This window comes from Meleagris gallopavo, chromosome 14 (genome assembly GCF_000146605.3).
Source record: "Meleagris gallopavo isolate NT-WF06-2002-E0010 breed Aviagen turkey brand Nicholas breeding stock chromosome 14, Turkey_5.1, whole genome shotgun sequence".
NCBI lineage: Eukaryota > Metazoa > Chordata > Aves > Galliformes > Phasianidae > Meleagris > Meleagris gallopavo.
The window spans coordinates 103,591-115,363 of NC_015024.2; the positions used below are offsets into that span (position 1 = coordinate 103,591).

Below are 11,773 nucleotides of genomic sequence, written 5' to 3' on the forward strand. Positions count from 1 at the left end.
TACGTTCTCTAGCAGATATAAAAAGTGATTTCCTGAGATTGATGCAGTATAAAATTTTAACTTATTTTGTATAGCTCCACTCTTTTTTTTTTTGCACAGGAAGTTTTTTCCTCCTCTATAACATGATATGCTTTGGCAAATGCCTTTTTATTCTTTTATCAGCAGTAGCTTGGGATGGACATAATATTTACAAACGATGCCATGAACAAGTTATGCAAAACATCCAAATGAGAACCAGTAAGCTTTTATATCCTGCCAAGCAATTGTGTACTGTAGAACTGCCACATTTTACAGTCAATTTGAGAAATGTTTTAGAGACCTTAAAACATAGTGCCCTATTTTTCGTATTGCTCAACATATACAACAGGACTCGTTAGTACAAGTCCAACAATACAGCCTCTGGAACAGGAAGAAAATATTCACCATAATAGATTTTAGAAACCTAAGTGACTTCGAAAAGCTTCTTGGAACTTCATAATGCTGTCAATTTTTTAAAGATCTTGTCTAAAATTTAAAACCTGTATGAATGTAAAGAGGCAATCTGTGCCTTTCTACTAGGCACAGATACACTTCCCTAGTGCATGTAAATGAGCCATTATAAAATAAATCAGCAAAAAGTAATGGATTCTCGTAATGTATTAAGCTTTCCAAAGGGCTCATCTACACCACAGAATTTACTGGTGTCTGAGCTGAGCTAGGGATCGTTGATGTTATTGGGGAATTTAAATGTTGTTCTCTGTCCCTTTTGGTGCTGTCCTGAAGGGCATCAGTTCTAGGAGGCTCTCATTACCCAGTAGTGCTCCCAGAATCCAGGTACCCAACCTAGATTTGCAGTTCCTCCCTTTCCCTGTTCGCTGTGGGCTGAGTGAAATCACTAGCACATGGATAACGTATGAGGTAACAGGAACTGTGAGGCTGTCAAGGTGGGCGGCCATGTTGGGCAGCCATGTTGGGTGGCCATGTTGGGGTGGCCAGGGCGGAAGCTCCCAGAACCTGCTCCTCAGCCTTGCCTGAAGCAGGGCAGTTTGAGCAGGGCAGTTTGAGCAGGGCTCAGCACTGCTCACCCATCGCCGGCTGCTGTCCCCGGCTCAGCAGAGGTGCACAGGACCGCCGGGCCCCTGAGGAGAGGTCTGCAGGGAGAGCCCCAGCTGTGGCCCTGTGGTTGGGCTGAACTTACTGTTGGAGTCAAAGTGCTTTCCTCTGGCTCAGGGTGTCAACAGGTGAGTGAGACCCAGAGAAGTGAGACCATGTTGATGTTTGAGACGTAGAAGTTACCCATTTTTTCTGACCTCGGGAGTGTACAGCCCCGAATACCACTGGCTGCAGGTCGAGGGCACCGTGCTACCTGTGCAGTGAGGAGTTACAGATCATTTCTGTGACAACGTGCCTTAGGAATGTTTTGTTTCTACAAATTGAGTTTGGTATCACATGCTACTATGTGAAGATAATAAAACAGCACCTCGCTGTCATCTGAGGAAACGCAGGGCCCTTCTGGCTGCATCTCCATCACTGGACGTTCCCCAGTACAGGGAACATCCTGCCCACATTACTGCACAGGGGCCTTAGGTGTTGCCAGGCTAACCTGGCACCCATCAGACTGCCTTCTGCCTGAACTACCAGCAACAACATCACATTTGCACTGTTATTCTTTAGAACTTGTAGGCAGGACTGTGTTAAACTGTTACCACTGTTGTGAGGCACCTTAAACCTTAAATGTTTTTGGCACTGAGAAAGTAACTACTGTCCTTAGATCTGCTATTATACTATGAACAATTTTGCCAGTTCTGTGGTACGTGCTATATATATTGCACGTGTTGCAGAGACAGGAAGGGATGATGGATGGGTAATATGTGGCCTGCTTTCTGCTTCTGTTGATAAGTGACTGATACAGCTGACAAATACCTAGATTAAGTAAACGGAGCCTATATAACTCAATCAAACTGAATAACTGTTTACATATCGTCAATCGTTATCTGCAGAATTTTCAATTAGGAGTGATGGATCTCATTCCTGTGTAGAAATAATAGGCTAGTGCTGTCAGGTATGTGGGCAGTAGGATTGGCCATCTGACTGTGCTCATCCTCAGGACTGGAACTGGCGAGAAACAGAAGAGAAACAAATGTTCTTTGGACCAACTGCAGTAATTTTGGCTCCAGCATAGAACAAGAACACAATAAAGGCTTCAGAATTTGGCTCCTAAATATAATCACAATAATCTGTAGGCTCTTTTTGAAGCTGTTGTAACTAGTTACTACTCAAGGACCAATTTCCATCTCATTCCCATGAGCAGTATTTGCAGAAAATATAAAGTATATTTCTATTAGAACAGGAAGAACTGTCTGTCAGCATAATACTGTTTCATTTCACAATTCACTGTAGGACGAGAATGGGATTTCAGGGCTGTTGATGTTTTAATTTCATGTTTCTGTGTCCCAAGTAAAATGCTGCATACAAATGATGCCAGTTAAACAGATTTAGCTCGTCGGCAGCTATATCATATTTGTACCACATGCTAAAAGTGGAGGAGGGCTTATGCCCAGGTCTGTATCATCAAGAGCTTGCTTTTAATTTAGTGAGTCGTCTCTGCAGCATCCTGATAACAAAACATGGCTTCAGATTCCCAAGATAACATTGAGTGCCAATTGCACATCAGGGAGAAAATAACTTGGCTTGCAAAAGCCTAGATTGATCCACAAAGTAAGAGGTTATAAACTGTAATGGAAGTGCTGACACAACCAAATGAGATAATACACTCCAGTACAGCTATCAGAGCGGATGGAACGTGCAGCTCTCAAAGTGTCTTGATGTGCCCTGGCCGTTCATGCTGGAGTACAGCTCTCAACACGGAGGAATTAAGGTCACACAGGAGAGCTCGGTGGTGCTCTCCCTCTTGGGGGTTTGGCACCCTCTGCTGTCCGGTCTTTGAACAAAAGAGGGTTTTTTGTTTTGTTTTGTTTTGTTTTTTAAAGACTGCAAAACATAAAACTGCAGTGGAAATTGTTAAATCAGCTATTTTGTAATGAAAACACCGTGTTCTTTCTTGCCGCAGCAAAATTGGAACGTTTTTTCATAATTCCTTTCCCTGCTTTGCAGTAGCAGTTACATTGACTCTGTTTCTCAGGAATAAGGCCAGCAAGTATTGGCTCCTAGTCCCAGCACGTGGCTGCCTGACCACTGCTGTTGGGTGCAAACAAAGCACAGAGGCTCTGGTCCAGGAGCAGTCTCAGGTACAGTCTCAGGTATCCTAGGACAAAGGGAGGTCTTTCTGCCTCAACAGGGTCTCCATGCAGTCATTCCAGAGCTGAGACAACCCTACCCTAGGGGAAGTGCAGTGGAGACAAGGGGTTTGACAAGGGGTTAACAGCTGGCATGACTGTTCTCACCACACGAGCATCTTGTGCTGCAGTTGATAGTGCTGAAAATTGAGTAGGGCACCTTATGCATGTTTTAGCTTTTTAGCTAAATATTTATTCACTCCAGTGTTTTTTTTTTTTTGGAGGCATTTAATAAATGCTCGCCCTGACAGTGAGGCACAAAGCTTCACTTTTATAGCCAGAACACAAAGGGACACCTATCTCTGCAGTAAGGGGAATTGAAAGCTGACTTCTGGAAAACAGGATGCCCGGTGCTTAACTGCCTCTATTGAGTAGCCTCTATATTTGATTGACAGAGTGAAAAACATTGTATAGAATAGGTATAGCAGCCAGTAGGAAACAGCCTTTGTTTGTGATGTATTTAGCTTTTTGGTTATGCACTCTATGCTGCATTCAAGATAAACTTAGAAATGTAACAACTGAATCTGCAGCACACGTGGTGCCACTCTTCCCTCAATGGGAAAGCAGGAAACCAGCGCCATGGTTTGCCCAGCAGATGGTGGCTTTGGTTATGAAATGGCTTCAGGTGTGCTTCTCCAGCTTTCACTTATCAGTGGCTTCAATTATGAAATCAACACTGGCAACAAAAGTAGAACAAAGTACCCTTCTTCTGAGGTGGTACTTCTGAGGAAATAAGTAGGTCCTAAGAGACACTGCTCGGGTCAGCTTCGTCTCTGAGTAACATTCCTCTGGCAAAGGCAGATGATCCAAGGCCATAGAGACATAAGTCTGTGCAGGCCACATCACATGGGAGCTTTGTGCGTGATAGGGAGTGCCTCCTCCAAAGAAGCAAGGAGTAGCAGCTTCTTCCCCTGCGCATGCTAGGGCTGGATGGTTCTTCTCAGGGCACTGAGTTCAGCTGGGGCTTGAGGGAGGCTGTTCTCTGCAGGAGCTGCCTGCCTCTGCCAATCCACTGTACTCCTAGGGAAAAATAGCTTGGGGAATGCAGCTAGAGGGTAAATGGTCACATGTTTCTCTTGTGTTTCACTTCACTCCAGCAATTTTCACTCCAAATCCTTACCAGAGCATTAATAAATGGATTTACTAATCAAATGCTTTTCTTCTCCATACCCACTCTGCTTGTACTCGCATCTTCTCAGACATGTGAGGATATCTACAGATGCATAATGTTCAGACTTGCTTGTATTGTAGGAGGAAGAAAATACTCAGATTCTAATGAATTTCATTTTTGGAAATAGCTATGCTTTTCTGCTGCTTCCCATTTCCAATTCTTCCCATTTAGACTCAATAGAAAATAAATAAAATAGAAGTAGTGCAAGAGGCAGGCCTGGTAGGATTTGCATGCAGACTTTGAAACCCAGTGCATTGGGTAGTGGTAGTTGAAAAGCAGCTTTGTATTTGGCTCTTTCTGCAAAAGTTGAGTTCAAATCAGAGAATGAAAACATGGCCTTATGGAAAAATAACTCTCAGTCAAGCACATATCTGAAAAAAGATCATAAACACTTTAAAAATAAATAAATAAGGACACAGGATGAGATAGAAACCTGAATGATAGGAAGAGGTTGAGTAAAGCGTTTGAGATCTCCAGTAAGTGGAAGTCACAGTGCCCAGTGCTGCCTGCACACGGAGCAGTCTGTTGCTGAGCTGAATATTCAGCCGCAGCTTGGGTTCCCCAAGCATCAGCCAAGACATTGTTTTTATTGATTTATTTTGCTATCTTCCCATTGCAGTGATTGGATGACAAAAGAACCACCTGTGGGTATCCTAATATATCTAATGCCAGTGGATTTTCAGGTTGAATAAAAACAATAAATCTTTCTAGGCACGAAAAGGAAACCATGAGGAAAGTTAATCTGGGAAAGTAAAGAGCATGATTTAGGAATACTGGGTTTGTTAGAATGAATCAAACTGGTTCACCGTCCTCTCTGCAGAGACAGTTCCTAATGGACGGCACACAAGGTTACAAAATAAGCCCCCAAATAACTGTGCAGTGACACTTCAAGACAAGGGCCCAGTCACTGACTGCAGCACCAGTAAGCACCAGTCTGCTTCTCACTGCCTTACACACATCACAGACACTACAAATATTAGTTGGCACTTGTTAAGGAACCCAGATCTAAGACAGATGCCCGTGACCGTGCTGATCACTGCATCTCTTGTGGGATGCTCCCTGCAGGTCTCAGGTTTTTCCCTATGTCAGCACAGTGATACTGGTTGTACAACCCTCTGTTAAACTGAGAGGAAATAAATAAACATATAAATCTGTTCAGTTGTTTAATATGTTCAAACACCGAGGCTAAAACAGCAGCTAGTCAAAGAAGGTGTGGGATCCAGCCCATGGGAAACCAACTTCTCTTTCTCCACAGTTCTTCCAGTGGGTTTCAGTGCTCCATCCCTCCCATACACAGGCTGAACCAGCGTCCTGGGGTGCTCTCAAAAGTGGTATGAGGCTCTTGTGGTAACACAAGGTTCCTCACTTTAAACGGTTATTTTACACTCTTCTGAGTCTTTTACTAATGAAAGCATCCAGAGTAACACACATCTGAAAATGTGTTACTCTGCTTTCCCCTAAACAGGTACAGCATATGGTGCAACTGATGAAGCTGCTTTGCTGTTGTATCTCAGCCCTGATCTGTTCTCAGAGATGCATCTGAAAAGGTTAGTTCCAGCTGTGTAGGAGCTTCACCTCCCGCTCTCTGCATTTGGTTTCCATGCCTAAATTTTGACCCTGATCTCAGAAATCTAGATATTTTGTTTAACCTTCATCTTAGATTTATGCTAACAAGGCTACAAGATTACATATATGTAAGCACTGCTACTTATGTACAGCAAGAATGCAGTTTTGCATGGTCTGGCAAATTCTCTCTTATGCTTCTTGAGATTCCTTAAGGGAACGTAAATAAAAGCTCAGTATATTTAATCTATGCCCCTGAAACACCAAATAATACTGGTACTGGTTGCCTGCAGAGGGTCAAGCCAGTGAATGCACACGTACCTACTTCAGACCTGCACTAATTCAGGAAAAAAAAAATCAAACTGAAGCGAAGATGTAAGAGCTCAGGAAGTACTTCAAAGGAAGCCAGTAAAAGAGAAATGCTACAAACTGACACTCACCTATAACAGAATTCTTAAAGCCTCACATTCGATAAACCCACAAACCAGAAGAAATTAAGCAGCCTTCGCTGCTTCAAGTCGGCATGCTGCGGGATTGTAACAGATCCACGGGCATTAAAAACTAATGGCATAAATTGGTTATTTAAAGCCAATATTGATTTGTTGCCAGATTCTGCATCTCAACAATTGCACTTGAGTGTCCATTTACTTTGCTCAGAAATAAATATTCCTCCCCAGCTGCGTGTGCTCTCAGTAAGGGAAGAATCAGTTTTCACCACTGGCCAAGGGACGGGCTGTTATCTCAAGCCACGTGGTTCATTGATTTATCAGTGGTGGTGTAAGTACAGAAATGTAAAGGATGCTGTCATGATCATTTATTTAAGAGGGTTTTTTGGAAGAAGAATGGTAGTGCTTCCCAGGTAAGAATGTGAGAGGTTTTCTGAGTATTTGAACGTATAGTTAGTTGAGGTGAATTATCTCCATTTGATTTTTCTGCCTGCCAGAGTTAATTTATTTGTACAAAAGTATTTAATGATGCAGAGAGATTGTTATTGGTGGTTTAATTATTGTTTTGATCAGAGCTTCTGTATGGCTGGTAGTACACTTAATAAGATAATCATACTTTTTCATCTGTTAATGAGTCTTTGGAGTATTCCCAGCACAGATTTAAGACTTCATCTTTTTCCCACTCTTGGTTTAATTTCTGTGGTTTTTTTGGCTTGCATAATGAAACGAGGTGTTTATAATCTGTCTTCCTCATCTGAGCAGGGCTGATCAGAATTTTCTAAAACTGAGAAACATTTATAATTTGGAGAAAAAAATGGCTTCGCCCATAAATTGAAACAAAGAAACAGGATATTTACTCCTAGGTAAATGGCAATATTGCTTTTGCATAATCTTATGACAGTGTCTGAGCTTTGCCAAAAGAAAGCATATTGCCTACCTTTCTTTCCCATTCACATATTTCAAAGAAATACATTTCCTCTACCTCCTTCCAAAAGCTAATTAGTATTATAGTCCAGTGAAGAAAATACTGACAATAGTCAGTATCCCAGAGCTAATCTTAGCAAGGGGACACACTGACTTGAGTAAAGGGTACTTGCATATTTGCTGTTGATTATAACTACCTTGTAGGTATGTTCAATTGTATGAGAAGCTGGAAAGTGCTTAGAAATGCTAAGAGGAGAACCATAAAAGAGCAAAGTTGGCATCACATAAGTAGAGGTGCTTTGGTTCTCTGTAGAGACGACTATTCCAGTTGTTCCAGTGATGTGTGTATCAAGTTGTCCCACACTCAGCTTCCTCTATTTCGTGACTACTTGTTTTCCCTCTATTTCATTTTTTTCTGGCTTTAGAGGTCCTGGGTCTTACTTGCTTTGAAGCCAATATGTTTCTTCTCCAGCAGTGCAGATACCAAGGTGGCCTACACTGCAGAAACCTATGGGCCATAAGAGATGCGGGGAGGCCACTGGCATTCGAATGCTGGTGCACACAGTCTGCCAGGTGAACTGGCCTGGGAGTTAGGAAATTCCTCCTCCTCCTCCTCTGGAATCTCTTGATGCCATGCAAGAAAACCCCACGTTTACACCAACACATCCTGGAGTATGAGGCTTCCCTCTGTTTGCCTGTTGTGCTACTATCACTTGTTAGCTGAACATCTCACAGAAACTGGAGGAGTTATAAACCTTGCAAAGCCCAAAGTGAAAGCCACGCAGTGAAATCCCACCCAGTATTTAAAGCCTGTAGTTAAAAATAAATCAAGAAAGCAAACTCAAGGAGTTAAAGAGAAATGCAATCTGACTATAATATTAGAATCCAAATCTATCCAGGAAGCCTGACCTGGTTATTTAAACCATTTTACCTTTTTGGAGATAAAGAGAAGCAAATCTTTTCCACAACTTAATATTCTTCCAGCAAAAAGTCAGTGTTTTCTTAAGTATGCATGAGCTTTATTTTCATGTGAGGAGGTTTCTTCTATCATGAGAGCAGAACAGCCTCAACCCTACCTTGTGATGCTGCTGGAGTGGTTCCACGCAGCTGCCTGAGGCCAGAGGCTCTCCTTGGTCAGTTTTTAATGCTTCACACCAGCTTTACAGTGCACACACGGTTTGTGCTGTGGTGTCTAAGAGCACCTCTCACTGCAGTCCATAAACATTTTGTAGCAGACCTGACCTCTGTTAGACAGTTGGCAGCACTTCGTAGAGGTTAAGCATGCAACGGTCCTTGTGTAGTGCTTGGGTGATGCATCCATCTCCTTACTGGTACATCTTAGAGAGCATCATTGGGAATGGCAGAAAATACAACACAAATCCTACTGCTTGTCAGTATGCACTCAGTGTATGAAGCAAACAGCTAGAAGAGATCCCTGCTGCACTGGAGCTACAGGGTGCGTTCTGCACCAGTAACATGCAGTGAGCAGTAACATGGTTTGGGGCTTAGAACAACCTGCATTACAGAGTATGTGAGTCCAGATTTACTTGCAGAGCTGGGTGATGGCTCTTTGTTCATTCCTCGTGAGGGCCTATTCAGGAGTGCCTCACTGCCTTGTACCCAACAAGTGCTTCACTTCACCTAAGAGAACTGCCAGCTTCCAGAGGCCAAAGGAGACCTGCTAACATTCTGGAACTTAGAAAGAAAGGACTGGAAGGAACTAGAGTGGAGGAACAGGGCTTGCTGTAGCTTCTTGTGTTTTATCTGGTATTGCAGGCCTGCTGAGTTAGAAATAATTTCCTATTCAATACGCATGAGGAACTGGGGAAGGAGCATCAGCCACATCTGTCTCTGAGTATCTCGGGGGGACTGTGTGGTTCCTAAATGTTTCTTCCTCTAAAGCTCCCAGCTGTAGCTTAAGACGTTCTCTCATCTCCACTGTGACATGTATAATGCATCCTACATCTGAAAAGTCTTCAACTATGAGAAAAAAAGGGAAAAGGTGGCAAGTATTCTAATGGCCAGCAAAGGAAACATGAGGGCACCCTATCCCATGGGAAGGTGTAGGGTGGTGTAAAGCTGCTCTCTCTTAATAGGGGCAGCCTTATATCATTATAAAAACTTCCAAAGATAGCTTCTGCTGGTAGGCTGGAGAGAGAAAATATTTTTACATTCTTCTTTGCAGAACAGCATTTAAGATATGTAAAAGCTCATGTGCTTTTATCTCCAGCTTTGTGCAGGGAGACTTAGAAAAGGAGCAGGATTCCAGACCTGAAGTACTGGACTGTCTTCAGGCTCAGCTTGAGGCTTTGTCACTGCATCTGTGACTTGTTTCCTTTACAGAAAGGGTTCAGCCTACTGTCATTATTCAAGTCTAAATAACCTAAACAAAGCACAAGGAGAAAAAAAACTGTATATGAAAAGTGAACTGCATCATGGCAGGTTTCTTTTATGTACTTGTTTTTCTTAAAGTACTGAGAATGGGTTTGTAGTTTAAAAACAAAACAAAACAACAAAACAAATGACCCAGGTGAGGTGAAATGGATATTAATATGGAGTAATTAAAATTGAGATTGTAGAAGTCAGGTGAAATGAGGAAGAAGCAGAAATGCAGATGAAAAAAGCGGCTACATGTAAAAGAGCATGCCTGGGAATGGAACTGGAAAGAAGGCAGAAGGAAGATGTCTCGAGCTGCAGGGACCCATTCAGAAATGCATCTAGCTGCATGTGACCTGAAACCTGTTGTGCTAAGTTTGGACTTCAGCAAGCAGGCAAGAGCAAACCCCTTGGATCTCAGCTGCTGCTTCCTTCCATCTTCTTGCCCATGGCAGGGGGTTGAAACTAGATGATCTTTGAGGTCCTTTTCAACCCAGGCCATTCTATGATTCCATTCTATGATCTTATGGCTCAACCTGATCAGTCACATCTGCATGCTGATGGAATGCCGTGGAAAGAGAGATGTCTTGAGTATTTTAAACAGCAAGAAGTGCTGCCTCCGTAGCAATTAATATCCAGCAGGTGCCCATGACGTGCCAGCACCGGGCACCTGCTGCATGCCCTGGAGCACTTTTTGCGAGGCCATGGATGGAGAGGGCTGCACTGAGTTGCACTCGTGTTGTGTGCAGTCAGTGTGCTGCTGCAGCTGCAGAGGGGAGGTCTGCATGGCTCATCCTGTATGTCTGTGTTAAGTTTGGGGATGGACAGAATGCCTGTCACAAGGCTGCCAGCTGAGCCACTCGCCAGCCTTAAACCTGACGTCATTTACAGACTCTATACAGCCTGAAAACAGGAAGAGAGAAGCAGAAGTCCAGGGATGTCACAGGGGATGCCGTTATCTTCTGGGATAGAGTCTGATGCATTGACCTCAGAAGCTCCAACGGCAGCCACCTCACTTCAGGAAATGCATCTGGTCGCTGTCCCCAGAGCTGCATATGCTGCCCATGGAACATGGAGGGCACTGAGTATCAGCAAGTCTTCGTCAGCTTTTGTTCTCTAGGACTGTAGAATTCTGTGTATTTTGGAATGAGACATGTAGTTCTAAGCCAGTAGCTGAACAGATTCAGCAGCATTTGCAGAAGTCCTACAAAGTTGACAGCCCTGAGCTGAGCTCCTGGTGCGGCTGGGGCAGCCCGGCTCTGTCAGGTCCCTCTGGGCACCCTAAGCCCTGCTGTGTGCCCACAGCTCTCCGTGTCCCTGCGCTTGGTTTCATAGAATCATAGACTCGTTTGAGTTGGAAGGGACCTTTAAAGACCATCTGATCCAACTCCCCTGCAAAGAACAAGGACACCCGCAGCTCCATCAGGTGATCAGAGCCAGGTCCAGCCTGACCCTGAATGACTCCAAGGATGGGGTTTCCACCACCTCTCTGGGCAACCCGTGCCAGTGCCTCACCGCCCTTATGGTAAAAAACTTCCTAATATTCAGTCTAAATCTTCCCTTTTAGTTTGAAACCATTTCTCCTTGCTTTGTCACCACAGACCCTGCTGAAGAGTCTGTCCCTTTCATTCTTACAACCCCTTTGGATACCGACAGGCCGCTCTCAGCTCTCCTCACAGCCTTCTCTTCTCCATGCTGCACAGCCCCAGCTCTCAGCCTGTCCTCACAGGGAGGTGTTCCATCCCATCGGTCATTTTTGTGACCCTCCTCTGGATGCAATCCAACAGGTCCGTATCTCTCCTGTACTGAGGATGCAGTACTCCAGGCGAGGGCTCACCAACGCAGAGCGGAGGGGCGGGACCCCTCCCTCGCCCTGCTGGCCACGCCGCTTTTGCTGCAGCCCAGGATAGCGGTTTCCTTCACAAATACCCACTTTTGTCCCATTTCCTTAACGTGAGGGAGAGACGGGGATCCCGGGATCCCCATCCCGCACGGCGAGACCCCCCTCCAGCGGACGG

At 44.1% G+C, this 11,773-nt stretch overlaps 1 protein-coding gene across 1 annotated transcript in view; it reads left to right on the forward strand.

Moving 5' to 3' along the window:
• The first annotated feature begins 719 nt into the window (after positions 1-719).
• SFMBT1 (Scm like with four mbt domains 1) overlaps positions 720-11,773 on the forward strand; it is a 77,655-nt gene continuing 66,601 nt past the window's right edge. The window contains 2 exon segments of the mRNA XM_031555519.1: positions 720-1,220; positions 5,912-5,993. The gene's annotated coding sequence lies outside the window, so the exon portion shown is untranslated.